The 17212-nt window shown below is 49.1% G+C and overlaps 2 long non-coding RNA genes across 2 annotated transcripts; both read right to left on the reverse strand.

Moving 5' to 3' along the window:
- Nucleotides 1–451: 451 nt before the first annotated feature.
- On the reverse strand, nucleotides 452–5819 carry LOC133214219 (uncharacterized). The gene is made up of 3 exons (XR_009726049.1): nucleotides 5807–5819; nucleotides 1242–1634; nucleotides 452–494 (listed from the first exon to the last, which is right to left on the reverse strand). It is a non-coding gene; the product is annotated as an uncharacterized LOC133214219 (long non-coding RNA).
- A 4267-nt stretch (nucleotides 5820–10086) lies between these two features.
- LOC133214209 (uncharacterized) lies at nucleotides 10087–14580 on the reverse strand. The gene is made up of 3 exons (XR_009726044.1): nucleotides 14342–14580; nucleotides 13517–13591; nucleotides 10087–10424 (listed from the first exon to the last, which is right to left on the reverse strand). It is a non-coding gene; the product is annotated as an uncharacterized LOC133214209 (long non-coding RNA).
- Between the last annotated feature and the right edge of the window lie 2632 nt (nucleotides 14581–17212).

Consider the following 17212-nt stretch of genomic DNA (forward strand, 5'->3'; position numbering starts at 1 on the left):
AGTGCCTTACAACACAGGGATGGAGGAGAAGGGGACCAGCACACAGTTCAGCTGTTTAAACCTGGTGCCAGGTACCTTAACTTTGGAGCAACTGGAGTTGCTGATGTATGATATTCTTCAAGTTGAATCTGCGTGACTTCAGTGCATGTCTAAGCCAAACAGTCCCCGGAGCTTCTCCTGTATTTCCTTCTGAGGAGAACATGGCAGTGAGCTTAAACATCTCTCCTGATGCATTACAATGGACTGTGTAAAGGGCACATGCCAAGGAATTGGTTGTCCATTTTCATTTCTGAAAGACCAAGTGTAGAAATTTTCTCCTGAAGGACCCTGCTGTAGTCTTAGTTCTCACACACATCTTTTATGATTAAGGTTTGAGACTTGCGTGGTGGCTATCATTCTTCTGAAAGATGCCATACTGACATTTTTGTCTAGGCTGGGGCTGGTACACCTTAAAGGACCCTAGGATGTTCAGGTTCCTTCTCCTGGGAGGAAGCCTACAGGAGCATATCCTTGCTCAGCCTTTACTTCCTACTTGATCAATACCACAACAGCTCTGGGACAGAACACACCAAGACTTCAGCCTCCACAGGGGCCCCTATGGTCAGGCTGAGTTTCCTCACAGGCCTCTCTAGAGGGGTCTGTCCTCCTCCCAGACACCCATAGAAGTGAAGGGCCTATCAAGAGACCCTGATAACCAGCTGCACAGATCCCACCTCCCTCCCTAGGGACAGAGAGGCCACAGCTGCTTTAATAAGACAAAATAAGTGTAGGGATACAGGTAGCATGTAAATCTTATGTCCCTTCAGACACTGGGCATCCTGCCTTCAGGTGGAGTTAGAGCTCTTCCTTTTTGGTAATACGAGCTAATATATAAAGCATCACAAGAAAGTAGCATTAGTCACGAAGGAAGATTACATGATAACTTCTTCCTGTGTTTCCAGATACAGGCAGGGCCAGGCAGCTGGTGTGTCAGTATCAGGCAGGAGCTGCCCATGAACCCCGTTACCATGAGGTGGCAAAGCTCATCCTGCAGCCACAGGGCTTGGGCAATGCAGACCAGCCCTGTGCCTGCTCAGGGGATCACCAGCTCTGTAATGTGTAATGGGCTCCTGGTCAGGATCATCTCTGCCTTGACCCACGCACAATTTACCTTTCCCACAGGTATTCTAAATGGCAGATGATGTTGATAATAAAGGGTCTTCTCAAGGCCGAAGTACAAGGCCTAAGAGAGTGGACATTACCTGTTCAAGATCATTAGGTCTTTGACTACAATGTCTTCTGCGAGGAGGGACTGAGCTCTGCAGGGACTCATCCATCTGGGGACTGGCTGAAATCAGTTCTGCTCCAGTGGGGCATGGCCTGGGCTCCAGCGGTGGCTCCCTGGGGCAGCTGAGCACCTGAGTAGGGATCAAAAGGGTCAGTGATGCCTGGTCCCCCAGGCTCAGACTGGAGCCCTGCTGTGGCTGGAGATGCCTCAGGCACTGCGCACAGGCTGCCCCGCTCCGGTGGCACTTCCGGGTCCTGCTACGGCACAAGTAGAAAGAAGAGAACTCACACTGCCCAGCCTCAGTAGTAGGGGCTTGGTTTCTTACCTCGCATTCCCTGTAGCAGCAGCTTGACCTCCCCACAGACACCTGGCCTTGCCCCAGACTCTTATGGAGGAGACAGCTTCCGCACCCCGCCTTCACCCGGGGGGCATTACAGGAGAGCCTGGCCCCTCCACAGGTCCATAAAACGGAACTTGGCCTCCTCCTAGGCTCCTATAGATGAGCCTTGCCTCCCTGCCAGTCCTTTTAGGGGAAGCCTGCCCACGCCCTTATAGAGAAGTTTGGATTCTTCTCCGGTTCCTAGAGATGATCCTCGCCTTCCATCTGACTCTCAGTAGGAGAACTTATCTCCTTCCCAGGCTCCTATAGAAGACCTTGGCCTCCACACAGCACTTTATGAAGTATTCTCTTCCGATCCTCATCTCAAACACTTATGGAGGGGTCTGGCCTCCCCACAGGATCCTATGGCATAATCCGACCTCCACCCACACCCTTACAAAGGAACCTGGCCTTCCCATATCTGAGCCTATATGTGAGCCTACCCCATGCCCGCTCCCCTCCTGACAGGAGGCCTGCCTCACCCAGGCCTGGCGGCCATGCTCCGGCTCCCAGCTCTGCGTTCTGTGCTGAGTCCTTCCGTGCTTCACGTAGCCACCGCGCTGCTGACTGGAGGGGAGCGGGTGGGGGCGGTGTCAATCTTCCCCCGCTTCCGCCCGCAGTAGCCGTGGCTGCGGCTTGGTGGTGCTGCAGAGTATGGCCATGGCGGAGGCCGTGAGGGGGCCCCACAAGGCCCGCCCCAAGAGCAGTCCCAAGGTCCGGGGGGGAAGGCGGGGATTGGCTCAGGGTGAGGTTCCGCCGGTCCTGGTCCGGGCTGGCTCCGCCGCCTGTCGGCTGTGGTGGGTCCGGCGAGCTTAGAGCGGAGGGGAGGGGTCTGCGGTGTTGTTACATGCCATGGTGTGTTCGTCAGCACTTTGTCTCGTGTTTGGGGCTATTCCTGAGTGGGTTTAAAGCGGCAGAGAGGGTGTCCGCTGCAGGCCGTGTTTGCGTCCGTGTTTGTTTGTCTGCTGCTGGAAGCGGTTAGATCGGGGGTGTGTGCCTATCTAAAAACACATGTCCCATCCCTGGCACTGTTCAAGGCCAGGCTGGACGGGGCTTAGCACAACCTGGTCTAGTGGAGGTTGTCCCTGCCTGGGTTTCAGTAGTTGTGGAACGATCTGAACTGAAATGTCTTGGCTCACAGCTGCGTCAAACTGAAATCATAGAATCACAAAATAGTTAGGGTTGGAAAGGACCTTAAGATCATCAAGTTCCAAACCCCCTGCCATGGGCAGGGGCACCTTGCTCTAAACAGTATCACCAAAGGCCACGGCCAACCTGGCCTTGAACACTGCCAGTGATGGAGCATTCACAACCACCCTGGGCAACCTATTCCATTGCCTCACCACCTTAACAGGAAAGAATTTCCTCCTTGTATCCAATCTAAACTTCCCCTGTTTAAGTTTGAACCCATTACCCCTTGTCCTATCACTACAATCCCTAAGGAAGAGTCCCTCCCCAGCATCCCTATAGGCCCCCTTCAGATACTGGAAGGCTGTCATGAGGTCTGCATGCATCCTTCTCTTCTCCAGTATGAACAACTCCAATTTTCTCAGCCTATATTCATATGGGAGGTGTTCCAGTCCCCTGATCATCCTCGTGGCCCTCCTCTGGAATTGTTCCAACAGTTCCATGTCCTTTTTATGTTGAGGACACCAGAACTGCACACAATACTCCAAGTGAGGTCTCACGAGAGCAGAATAAAAGGGCAGGATCACCTCCTTCAACCTGCTGGTCGCACTCCTTTTGATGCAGCCCAGGATACGGTTGGCTTTCTGGGCTGCAAGTGCACACTGCTGGCTCATGTTCATTTTTTCATCGACCAGCACCCCCAAGTCCTTCTCCTTGGCTGCTCTGAATCTCTTCTCTGCCCAGCCTGTAGCTGTGCCTGAGATTGCTCCAACCCAGGTGTAGGACCTTGCACTTGGCATAGTTAAACTTCATGAGGTTGGCATAAGCCCACATCAGAAGCGTGTCAAGGTCCCTCTGGAAGGCATTCCTTCCCTCCAGCGTATCAACTGAACCACACAGCTTGGTGTCATTGGCAAACTTGCTGAGGGCGCACTCAATCCCACTGTCCATGCCAGCGACAAAGATGTTAAACAAGACCGGTCCCAACACCAATCACTGTTCGTTACTGGTCTTCAGGTGCATATTGAGTCATTGACCACAACTCTTTGTGTGTGGCCATCCCACCAGTTCTTTATCCACCGAGTAGTCCATTCATCAAATTGATGTCTCTCCAATTTAGAGACAAGGATGTTGTGTGGGACAGTGTCGAACGCTTTACACAAGTCCAGGTAGATGACATCAACTGCTTTACCGCTGTCCATCAGTTCTGCAGCCCCATCATAGAAGGCCACCAAATTGGTCAGGCAGGATTTCCCCTTAGTGAAGCCATGCTGGCTGTCACCAAGCACCTTGTTGATTTTCATGTGCCTTAGCATGCCTTCCAGGAGAATCTGCTCCAAGATTTTGCCAGGCACAGAGGTGAGACTGACTGGTCTGTAATTCCCCTGTCATCCATTTCCCCCTTCTTGAAAATGGGGGTTATATTCCCCTTTTTCCAGTCATCGGGAACTTCACCTGACTGCCGTGATTTTTCAAATATGATGGCCAGCAGCTTAGCAACTTCATTCGCCAGCTCCTTCAGGACCCATGGATGGATTTCATCAGGACCCATGGACTTGTGCACGTTCAGATTTTTAAGATGGTCTTAAACCAGTTCCTCTCCTACGGTGGGCCCAAGGTCTTCATTCTCAAATGAAGAATGTTTCTCTTATTAACCTACCCTCCTCCACGTTGTACACTGCACCCTGGAGAGCAACTGCAGTGAAGTCCTGGCTGTCAAAGCCATTTGAGAATAAATTGGTGAATTAATTGACCACTGTTGTGGAAAACAAGGGTCAGATCTAAGTGTCAACTATGGCTGTGATTCCAGAGCGAGTTTTATTTTGTGTTTTATTTTTCCCCTGGAGGTGTTTCGAAGATCTGCAGATGTGGTACTTTGGGACACATTCTAGCGGTGGATTTGGCAGTGTAGGGTAAACGGCTGGACTCAGTAATCTTAAAAGTCTTTTCCAGCCTAAATGATTCCACACTTCTAATCAGAGCATCTGCAAGATGATGCTTTGGCCACCTTACATTGTCCCTTCATTTCCATGTACACATGGCAGGCAGCATCCCAACCCTGAGGGCTGGCGCTCTGCTCTCCTGTGCTGAGTGCACTCTCTGCCACAGCCACATTTGTCTGCTGCCCTGACTCTTGGTGAACCTCCCCAGCGTGGCTCTGCTGTTGAAGCAGCTGGCTATTGATAGCTGTGGGTTTGAAACAGCTCTGGGTCTTGAAGTGTGAGCTACACTTTGCATATGGCCCTTGATGAGCTTGCTGGGGTGCTGTTCTGCAGTATAGCCACTCACTTTCAGCAGGATGAGCCCAAGGGTTTTTTAGCGTCAGTTCTTCTGTGGCCCAGCTTGACTGTGTGCTAAGCTGGGGCAACTCTTTGCTTCATGTTGCTGTGTGTCGAAACCTGGCTGAATTCATCGGGTGAGGGACAAATGTGACTGCTTGCTTGCAGAACTTCTTGATATCAATTTTCTTACACTAAAAGGTGCCCCCCTGCAGGACTGACGCTAACATAGCTACTGCTGCATCAAAATTCCTGGTTTTGTATGTTTCTGGAAATGGAGGTGTACTGTGGGGTCGGTTTGATGTCAGCTACAGCAGGTGAATTGAGCAACAGTCTTTTCATGTATGTATGTATGTGTGTATATATATATATGTGTATTTGTGTGTATCTATATATATATATGAGGCTTTCTTTTCCATGCAGAGGTAGTGGGGGGAAAGGTCAGATCTACTTGCCAGAAGCCCTTTGGGAAGAAGCAAAGAAAATGGAGGAATTCAAGGAAAAGCAGAAACTGTATTGGAAGAAGGTCAGGGTGTTCATCCATCACCATGCTTGGGGAAGGATCCTGGCTCCTGGTTTGTTTCTCCCACCATGTCCCCACCCCCTGCATGCTCCCAGTGCCTGCCGCTGCTGGGATTTCCTGAGTTCCTTCCTATATGTTGAAGCCCTGCTCCTGAAGCTCTGACTTCCTTCTTCTGACCACCACATCTTCTCCTTTGGGTGCTTTTTGGGGTTGGCTATTGCAGGGGTCACATCCAGAGACACCAGCATCAACCAGGAATGTTCTTAAAGCATATATACATATACTTTATATATATAGTGTTATGTGATGTCCATAGGGACATCATTGGCAATCCTGTTAACCTCTTCTGGCTTGAGATTCCTTTGTCTGGAAAATGAGAGAAAACTGCTGCAAGTTTGGACATAACAGAAGGGAGTTGGCTTCCCAATTTCCCTAGATTCTATGGAGATGATACAGTACTATATATTGGTGGATTTCATTTGATTTCCATTTCATGGACAGGTGGAGGCTTACCTAAAAGTACAAATTGTGGGTTTTGTGAAGATGCTTTGGGTGGACATAGGTCCTTAATGCCATATGAATTTGGCCTGTGCCTCTTCCTTTCCTAAGCCACATAATCCATTGTGGAGCTTCGATGGTCAGTGATGTGTTGACTCTGTTGTCTTCAGAGATAGAACTGATAAAGAAGGCGATTCAGAAAACCAGGAATCTGCAGTACGAGAAGACCATGGCGGTAAAGCAAACATGCTGCTCTTTCTTGCCATATGGTTTAACACTGCTAACATATGTGCACAGCGCAGTCTTAAATATGAGGGTCTTCCTCTGCTGCAACTCATGCAGACACTACATCAAGGGCTGCAGAAGAGGAAGACCGTCACATTCCTGTCTGCATAGTGTGCTCTGAAAAACTGAAGAGTACACCAAGGACATGGCTGGTAGCAGCCTTGCACGGTTGGATAAGAGTGATTTAGATGTCAAGGACTCAATTGCTATGGGATTTTCATGTCAAATGAAGCGCACCTTGTGTTGTGAGGTCAGTTTTGCTCAATCAGCATGGCACTGGAGGCGTTGTGTGCTGTCCCCTGCTCTGCTGGCAGTCTCTGGCCACCTTTTCACTTGGAGGCTGTTTTCCTCCAGAGCTAGCTGCATGAGCTGTAATAGTAAGTCCTTGCTTGCTAACACGCTCCTGCCCTGTTTGTTGGCTCTCCTAGGCCAAGTGACCTTATAAGCAGCACTGCAGGGATAAGGATGAGGTGGAACCAGCTGTGCAGCACAACACAAACATGGTTGCACAGAAGCAGCAGGAGAAGGTATAGAGAGGTGAATGGCCATGGGACAGGAGGAGGAAGGGTGTATGTTCTTGAAGCTCTTCTGGCCCATAACTCTTTTCCAAGTTCCGGGTTTGGGGATGAGATGGAAAGGCCAGCAATGTTCTCTAGCTGGGCTTCATTACCGTTGGTGATGCACATTAGCTCTCCTGTAGCATTCTTCACTCTCTCAGTTTTGGCAGCTGTTCACCTGGCTCAGATGAAAACATCTCCGGAAGACTATGGTGAGTTTGGAAATGCAGGCTTTGGAGGGTGAGGGGAGTGTTTCCTGTGGCAGGTGTTCTGAAGCCATGGCATGGCTCTCGAGTGAGCTCCAGCTCCTGGGTCAGGGCTGGCTCCTCAGAAACTCATGCCCAGCATAGCAGAGGTGGAGCTCACTCCAGAGCCATACCAGGGCTTCACATCCCACTTCCCATTTCTCACCGTTTCGCTGTGGCATGGCCCTCCAACTTCCTGTACAGCTCTGCATTCCCTTGAAGTGCCCATCCATAGCTGAGCTCACACAGTACTGCTTCCTCCCTGACAACCCTGCCAATTCAGGTTTCATGTACTGCCTTCTAACAAATGGCCTTTTTAATTAATGTTAATCAGATGACAGTGTGATTTGTCTCAAAGGCAGGAGTTACCAGCAGAGCGTTACTGCACTGGAGAACATCCGGGAAGAATGACAGAAAGAGAATGCCAAAGCTTATGAGGTAAAAGCACCCAAACGCCTTTATGTGGCAGTGTGGTCCTCTGGATGTCTAATCCTCACTGCAGGGTTCCAGGATGGCACAGATCTGCCTTCTCTGTGTTCTCTGGCAGTGAAGCAGCAGAACATGTTGCAGCTAACCCTGTGTGTGTGTTTGGCTTGCCTTCTGAATTTACGGTCTGTAATATGGGTGTTTGCTCATCAAAGTGAGTATGTGGTGAATCTCGCTGAACCAGTTCTTGTTTGCACATCAAAGCATCCTCGAAGGAGGGGGTAGCCATACCGGGGGAATCGAGGGGGAATCGAAGTTAAACCGCTTGCTTGTGTATGTTACTGCCTGAGCTCAACATTTATCATGCTTGCCAGAAAAGGATGGGAGGACCAAGGCCATTGATAAGAGGAAGGAGCAATAACTCAGCTCCTGCTCTCTGGACCCTCCAAACCAGCTGTGAATGTCATGAATATGTATAGTTGTGTTGTGTAACCTCATGAATATGCACAAGTGTTATTATAAGGGAGAAGAATTCTTTTACTCGGTGCGCAAAACGAGCGGACTAAGGTCCCTTGCGCCCAGCGCTGTTTTGTCTCCTTGCTGCTTGCTTATTAAATTTTTTATATATTCAAATCTGGCTTGAGAGTATTTTTAACAGGTCTCACCACTTTAAGGATTCCAGTATTTTTCTTGCTTTTATTTTTCCTTCCACTACCTTTTCAAAGTAACAGAATCAAAGTAGTGACCTTATTACGCATTAACGTGCTTGCGCGTTTGGTGTGGCCATTATCCTGAACAGCCGTAGTCACTTCTCAGTACTCAGTGGCTTAAGGCCAGTGTGTCCTACAGCCAGGACACCACCTAGCAGACTCTGAAACTCTGACAGACTTTAAATGAATTTGCAGCAGCAGGTACTGGCGCACTGGGGAGGCAAGCTGGGCCACGAGGATGACAAGGGGGCTGGAGTACCTCCCATATGAAGACAGGCTGAGAAAGTTGCGGCTGTTCGTCCTGGAGAAGGCTTCGTGGAGACTTCCTAGCAGCTTCCAGTACCTGAAAGACGCCTACAGGGATGCTGGGGAGTGGACTCTTCGTTAGGGACTGTAGTGATAGGACAAGGGGTAATGGCTTCAAACTTAAACAGGAGAAGTTTATGTTGGATATGAGGAATAAGTTCTTTACTGTGAAGGTAGTAAGGCCCTGGCATGGGTTGCCCAAGGAAGTTGTGAATTCTCCATCCCTGGCAGCGTTCAAGGCCAGGTTGGACGCAGTCTTGGGTGGCATGGTTTAATGCGATGTGTCCCTCTGCATGGCAGGAGGGTTGGAACTAGATGATTTTAAGGTCCTTTCCAACACTAACTATTCTATGATTCTGTGATTCTATGGGCAGGAAGTGCAGAGGTTGAGGTTTTATCCCATGTCTACTGCAAGCTTGCAAACAGCAAGTCATAACAAGTGCATACGTACACGTGGGATGAAAGGCTGTCGCTCAGGCATGAAATGGAGATGTACCAGACAGCACATTTCAAAAGACTTGGGCTTAAAGCTGCTTGGAAAAGGGATGGGCAGGAAAGAGAGAGAAGACAAACGAGTCAAGACACTTTGCTTTCATAGATCCCCAATGCTTTTTTATTGCTCCATAGTTGTGGGAGAGAAGTCAGCTGGGACTGCAGGACCATGGGGTACCTAGGAAACATGCAGTGCCTTCAGGAAGCTGTCTTCATCTCCCCAGAGGTAGTGGTGTGCTGAGTGACCCCTTCCACATGGGTCCTGCAGAACTTCCTAACTCAATGCTCATCTTTGAAATATCTGGCTGTGTAAAGGGATGGCTTCTCTGGACGAGGTCTTTTCCAACCGAGTTGGTTCTATGATTCTATGACTCATGGTTACCATATTTCCTGCAGAAGAGCAACATCACCTGCTCCTTGCTGTGGACACAGATCTTTGTAGTGGGATTTGCTCTCTTCTTACAGATGTTAAGGCTGTTTTGTCTGTGTTGTTTCAGTTCTTTGAGATGCAGGAGTGTGAATGGATCAACTATTTCCGCAATGACCTCTGGCTTCATGTCAGCCCCCCATGACGAGCCTTGGTATCAGGTCTCTGTAAAGCACAGGCTGGCCTAACCTCTTGCTTTCGTACCAGGTCGGGGAGGGCAGTTGGGGAGCACTGAGCCAGGCCACTGGGAGTCCCAGAGCCACGCATATCCTCAGCTGTGTCTTTTCTGATGTGTAGATGGGCACCTCTACCCACCCTGACCAGTGCACCAGAATTGCTTGCTTTATGGGGTTCTGGCTCCACAGAAAATCTCTGGTTTTGCTCTTCCCCATCAGATCACGAGCCTTAGCTCTCTAAAGGGAATGCTTTAGGTGATGTCCGGTCCCCCCTAAAAGATCCTGGGAAGCTGGACTCTTGACTTTGGAGACAAGGTTTCACTAAGAAGTTCTGATCAAAGCCCTCTATATAGGCATTTGTGGAGCTTAAGCTATATAGCGAAGCTATATAATTCCCTTGGGCACTTTAGTGATGGAATTTGGTAAAATGCCTTGGTTGTTCGGCAAATCATAGAATCATAGAATCAAGACATCTCTTTCAGCCTCATCCACCTTTGCTTTCCATCCCTTTAACACAGGTGGCCAGTGTTTCTGTTCTGTGTAGAATCTTGTAATGAGCACTTCTCATAAGCAGGCCTAATTCTTTTTGTACTCTGTTTCAGGTAAGCCTGCTTATGCCACAGTTGACGGCTACATCCCTAGATGCTGTTGATCCTGTTTGTAGGTTCTCCAGGCAGAAGACACTGTTGATCTGGCCAGAGGGGTGGTGTTTCCAGTTACTCCCAGCTGTGAGAGAAACAGTGTTGTTATCTCCAAACGTACTGGGAATCACCTTGTCCTGGGTGGAATGAAGTTTGGTTTACAACTGGCTTTAATGGGTGGATCTCACCCAGTGCTTAGAGAACACCTCTAAAAAGGAATATTACAATGTTTAAAGGCCACATAGAATCTGAATGTGGCAGTTAGAGTGTGATCCCACGCACCTGATATTGCAAGTGCTGGAGGGGCAGTAAGCCAAGTCCATGGCCTGAGGGCAGATGTGATAGGAGGGGATTCAATTGCTAGATTTATAATAGTGGCTTGGCAGTCAAAGAGGAACGAATGTGGCCAGCCTGTGGATACTACCATTACTCCACCGGGGCGAACATGGACTCCACCAAATAATCCCAAGACAGTTAATGTAATTGCAATTAAAGATTTGATGTAAGATGTTTGAAATAGAAACAGGATTTAGAAATTTAAATGCCTGGCTAGAATGGGTCAAATATACAGCGAAAATAGAATAGTTTTAGATACATTAGCTAAAAAAGGAGGACTATGCATAATGCTAGGGAATACGTGTTGCACATTTATTCCAAATAATACAACACCAGATGGAGCCATAAGCAGGGCTTTTCAAGGCCTCACTACGTTGGCAGAAGAACTGGATGAAAATATGAGAACAGGTATTTCATTACAGGATGGTTAGAATCCTGATTTGGAAAATGGAGAGCAATGGTGATATCAGTTTTTACTTCCATAACTGTAGTAGCAGGTGTCTAAATAGCTATAGGGTGCTACATAATTCTGTATATAGGAAGATGTGTACAACTTCTTGAAACAACTTTGTCAAAACAAACGCTCATGGGACCACCACCCTACTCAGATGAAATGCTTTAGATTAAAAAAAAAAACCAAAACACCACAAACCAAATATTTGAAGATGATCGGGACGACTTATCTTTAGACCAAAACTGTGAAGTTACGTTATCCAGACTGAAAGCGACATATGGGGTAATTCTTTAAAGAAAGTGCAAAAACCAAACCCAGTATAAATAAGAGAAAGGGGGAATTGTGAGAGAAAGAGTGTTGTTTTCGCATAACTGGAGATGGGGCTTTGCAATATTAGGGCTTTCCAATATTAGAGCTTCAAGATCAATAGACAGGCTTTGCAATATTAAGAGTTTTCAATACTGGGGCTGGGGCTAAGTTACTAAGGGAACAAAACAAAGGGTCTGAGATCTAGCAACTCAAAAAAGACACACTCTGAGGTTAAAGCCAATGTAATCTCTAGATGAAAGATATACTCCTTGGTTAAAAAGAATACTGTCTATGTACAAACTGAGCTGGTGCAGCCTGGTATAACAGTAAACTGGGGTACCACATATCTGCCAAAGACTTGCAAAATTGAACCGGAAAAGGATTATGTGGTTAATAATGATGTGGTTAGAAAATAAGAGGAAGAGGTGTACAACAACGAATAAGGGGAGGTAAAAACAAAGGCAGGACAGTTAGCATACAGGTTATAAGCACTGAATAGGCTGTAAACCTTGGAGTACCCAACCAACTGGGAAACAAGGGAGGGAACTTGTGGACGGGGTACGAAATACAAAGCATAGTTCTGCTTTTGCTGTGTGTGCCTGCTTGCTAGGACACCCGTTTTTTGCAAAACCATTAATAAAGAGCTGCTTCACTGTTGTGTCTACCCTGAGCTTTTTTAGCTACAAACCATTTCTCACAGCAGCCAAACAGAGCTGAAGTGCTTCTCTATTTTAGCAAAATATATGAGGTCTGAGATAATTATCTGCACACTCAGAAAGTGCCCATTACAAATCTGTGCCTGTGATCAGCAAACTGCTTGGACAGATATGCCATGTTCACACTCGGGGGAAGAAAAGGAATCTAAGCGATGGACCCTGACCCAGGGGCCATCTGTGTCAGAAGAGGGTTTTGATTTGAAATTCTTCTAAAGTGCAGCCATCTGGAAGAGGCTGGAGATAACCAAGAAGTCATACGTGCTGAGGGGAGTGCTGCACAATGCTTTGGGAAACTGGCTAATGTTTAGGGCATATATATCCCACTCAGATCTCAGGTTAAGCTTTTCCCTGTTTCTCAAGTCCTTCATTAATGCTGATTAAGCTTGTAATGTAGGTTTCATTTGGCCACGTCTTTCAGGGAGCTCACTTAGAGGTGCACCAACAATACACTACGTGTCTGGCTTAGCTGTAGATGTGCTTTAGGTTTAAGTGCTGATACTGGAAGCTGATTTGCATCTTCCCTGGTGTAGCGGGCCAGAGCACAGCTACCCACTGAGAGGCTGTGCTGCCACAAACCTGCACCCTGCAGTGTTGCTGAGGATCTGGAGAAGTTGGTTAGCTCTTCAACCACCTCTCCAATGAGGGGCTTGCAGATTTTTAGGTTCATGGTATAGCTTGTGCCCGGTAGGCTCTGCAGACCCTCATTTGATTAACTTCTGGTAAAGAAGTCCCTTGGACTTGTGACTATTCACCACCGGAAATAAACTTAGTTATGAAAGTTGGGCTGGAGCCCTGAAACTCATTTTCTGACCATATCTCCCAAATTTCTTACTTTTTTTTCTTACTATATACGTGATCACGGCTTTTATTCAGAATCTCATGTGCTGCATGGCTGCTGGTCTCTCTCATATCCTCATGTGCAGCATTGCTTAAGAAGCTCCTCAGTGCCTTAAAACACAGGGATGGAGGAGAGGGGACCAGCACACAGTTCAGCTGTTTAAACCTGGTGCCAGGTACCTTAACTTTGGAGCAATGGGAGTTGCTGCTGTATGATATTCTTCAAGTTGAATCTGCATGACTTCAGTGCATGTCTAAGCCAAACAGTCCCCGGAGCTTCTCCTGTATTTCCTTCTGCGGGGAAGATGACAGTGAGCTTAAACATCTCTCCTGATGCATTACAATGGACTGTGCAAAGGGCACATGCCAAGGAATCGGTTGTCCATTTACATTTCTGAAGGACCAAGTGTAGAAATATTCTCCTGAAGGACCCTGCTGTAGTCTTAGTTCTCACACACATCTTTTATGATTAAGTTTTGAGACTTGCATGGTGGCTATCATTCTTCTGAAAGATGCCATACTGACTTTTTTGTCTAGGCTAGGGCTGGTACACCTTCAAAGCACCCTAGGATGTTCAAGTTCCTTCTCCTGGGAGGAAGCCTCCAAGAGCATATCCTTGCTCAGCCTTTACTTCCTACTTGATCAATACCACGACAGCTCTGGGACAGAACACACCAAGAATTCAGCCTCCACAAGGGCCCCTACAGTCAGGCTGAGTTTCCTCACAGGCCTCTCTAGAGGGGTCTGTCCTCCTCCCAGACACCCATAGAAGTGAAGGGCCTATCAAGAGACCCTGATAACCAGCTGAACAGCTCATGCCTCCCCCCCTAGGGACAGAGAGGCCACAGCTGCTTTAATAACACAAAATAAGAAGAGGGATACAGGTAGCGTGTAAATCTTATGTCCCTTCAGATGCTGGGCATTCTGCCTTCAGGCGGAGTTAGAGCTCTTCCTTTTTGGTAATACGAGCTAATACATAAGGCATCACAAGAAAACATCATTAGTCATGAAGGAAGTTTACATGAGAACTTCTTGCTGCGTTTCCAGATACAGGCAGGGCCAGGCAGCTGGTGGAATTGTCAGTATCAGCAGGAGCTGCCCATGAACCCCGTTACCATGAGGTGGCAAAGCTCATCCTGCAGCCACAGGGCTTGGGCAATGCAGACCAGCCCCGTGCCTGCTCAGGGGATCACCAGCTCTGTAATGTGCAATGGGCTCCTGGTCAGTATCATCTCTGCCTTGACCCACACACAATTTACCTTTCCTACAGGTATTATAAATGACAGATGATGTTGATAACAAAGGGTCTTCTCAAGGCCAAAGTACAAGGCCTAAGAGAGTGGACATTACCTGTTCAAGATCATTAGGTCTTTGACTACAATGTCTTCTGCAAGGAGGGACTGAGCTCTGCAGGGACTCATCCATCTGGGGACTGGCTGAAATCACTTCTGCTCCAGTGGGGCATGGCCTGGGCTCCAGCGGTGGCTCCCTGGGGCAGCTGAGCACCTGAGTAGGGATCAAAAGGGTCAGTGACGCCTGGTCCCCCAGGCTGAGACTGGAGCCCTGCTGTGGCTGGAGATGCCTCAGGCACTGCACACAGGCTGCCCCGCTCCGGTGGCAATTCCGGGTCCTGCTACTGCACAAGTAGAAAGAAGAGAACTCACACTGCCCAGCCTCCGTAGTAGGGGCTTGGTTTCTTACCTCGCATTCCCTGTAGCAGCAGCTTGACCTCCCCACAGACACCTGGCCTTGCCCCAGACTCTTATGGAGGAGACTCCCTCCCTACCCCCCTTCACCCGGGGGCATTATAGGAGAGCCTGGCCCCTCCACAGGTCCGTAGAAGGGAACCTGGCCTCCTCCTAGGCTCTTATAGATGAGCCTTGCCTCCCTGCCAGTCCTTTTAGGGGAAGCCTGGCCACTCCCTTATAGAGAAGTTTGGATTCTTCTCCGGTTCCTAGAGATGATCCTGGCCTCCCATCTGATTCTCAGTAGGAGAACTTATCTCCTTCTCAGGCTCCTATAGAAGACCTTGGCCTCCACACAGCACTTTATAAAGGATTCTGTTCCCCCACAGGCCCTTGTAGGAGTGCCGATCCTCATCTCAAACACTTATGGAGGGGCCTGGCCTCCCCACAGGAACCTATGGCGCAATCTGACCTCCCCCCACATCCTTACTAGGGAACCTGGCCTTCCCATATCTGAGCCTATATGTGAGCCTACCCCATGCCCGCTCCCCTCCTGACAGGAGGCCTGCCTCACCCAGGCCTGGCGGCCATGCTCCGGCTCCCAGCTCTGCGTTCTGTGCTGAGTCCTTCCGTGCTTCACGTAGCCACCGCGCTGCTGACTGGAGGGGAGCGGGTGGGGGCGGTGTCAATCTTCCCCCGCTTCCGCCCGCAGTAGCCGTGGCTGCGGCTTGGTGGTGCTGCAGAGTATGGCCATGGCGGAGGCCGTGAGGGGGCCCCACAAGGCCCGCCCCAAGAGCAGTCCCAAGGTCCGGGGGGGAAGGCAGGGATTGGCTCCGAGGGAGGTTCCGCCGGTCCTGGTCCTAGTCTGGGCTGGCTCTGCCGCCTCTGGGCTGTGGTGGGTCCGGTGAGCTTAGAGCGGAGGGGAGGGGTCTGCGGTGTTGTTACATGCCATGGTGTGTTCGGCAGCACTTTGTCTCGTGTTTGGGGCTATTCCTGAGTGGGTTTAAAGCGGCAGAGAGGGTGTCTGCTGCAGGCCGTGTTTGCGTCCGTGTTTGTTTGTCTGCTGCTGGAAGCGGTTAGATCGGGGTGTGTGTGCCTATCTAAAAACACATGTCCCATCCCTGGCACTGTTCAAGGCCAGGCTGGACGGGGCTTAGCACAACCTGGTCTAGTGGAGGTTGTCCCTGCCTGGGTTTCAGTAGTTGTGGAATGATCTGAACTGAAATGTCTTGACTCACAGCTGCGTCAAACTGAAATCATAGAATCACAAAATAGTTAGGGTTGGAAAGGACCTTAAGATCATCAAGTTCCAACCCCCCTGCCATGGGCAGGGACACCTCGCTCTAAACCTTATCACCAAAGGCCACGGACAACTTGGCCTTGAACACTGCCAGGGATGGAGCATTCACAACCTCCCTGGGCAGCCTATTCCAGTGCCTCACCACTCTAACAGGAAAGAATTTCCTCCTTATATGCAATCTAAACTTCCCCTGTTTAAGTTTGAACCCATTACCCCTTGTCCTATCACTAAAGTCCCTAATGAAAAGTCCCTCCCCAGCATCCCTATAGGCCCCCTTCAGATACTGGAAGGCTGCTATGAGGTCTCCACGCAGCCTTCTCTTCTCCAGTATGAACAACCCAAACTTTCTCAGCCGATCTTCATATGGGAGGTGCTCCAGTCCCCTGGTCATCCTCATGGCCCTCCTCTGGATTTGTTCCAACAATTCCATGTCCTTTTTATGTTGAGGACACCAGAACTGCACACAATACTCCAAGTGAGGTTTCACAAGAGGAGAATAAAAGGGCAGGATCACCTCCTTTGACCTGCTGGTCACCCTCCTTTTGATGCAGCCCAGGTTACGGTTGGCTTTCTGGGCTGAAATCACAAACTGAAGCCGGTTCATGTTCATTTTTTCATCGACCAGCACCCCCAAGTCCTTCTCCTCAGGGCTGCTCTGAGTCTTTTCTCTGCCCAGGCTGTAGCTGTGCCCACAATTGCTGCAACCCAGGTGGAGGACCTTGCACTTGGCATGGTTAAACTTCATGAGGTTGGCATCAGCCCACCTCACAAGCATGTCAAGGTCCCTCTGGATGGCATTCCTTCCCTCCAGCGTATCAACTGAACCACACAGCTTGGTGTCATTGGCAAACTTGCTAAGGGCGCACTCAATCCCACTGTCCATGTCAGCAATGAAGATGTTAAACAAGACCGGTCCCAACACCAATCCCTGAGGGACACTGGTCGTTACTGGTCTCCAGCTGGATATTGAGTCATTGACCACAATTCTTTGTGTGTGGCCATCCCACCAGTTCCTTCTTTTCTGAGTAGTCCATTCATCAAACTGATGTCTCTCCAATTTAGAGACAAGAATGTCATGTGGGACAGTGTCGAACGCTTTACACAAGTCCAGGTAGATGACATCAACTGCTCTACCGCTGTCCATCAGTTCTGCAGCCCCATCATAGAAGGCGACCAAATTGGTCAGGCAGGATTACCCCTTAGTGAAGCCATGCTGGCTGTCACCAAGCACCTTGT

This window comes from Neopsephotus bourkii, unplaced genomic scaffold (genome assembly GCF_033783945.1).
Source record: "Neopsephotus bourkii isolate Nb327-2 ecotype Australia unplaced genomic scaffold, CSIRO-AGI_Nbou_v1 NB_874, whole genome shotgun sequence".
NCBI lineage: Eukaryota > Metazoa > Chordata > Aves > Psittaciformes > Psittacidae > Neopsephotus > Neopsephotus bourkii.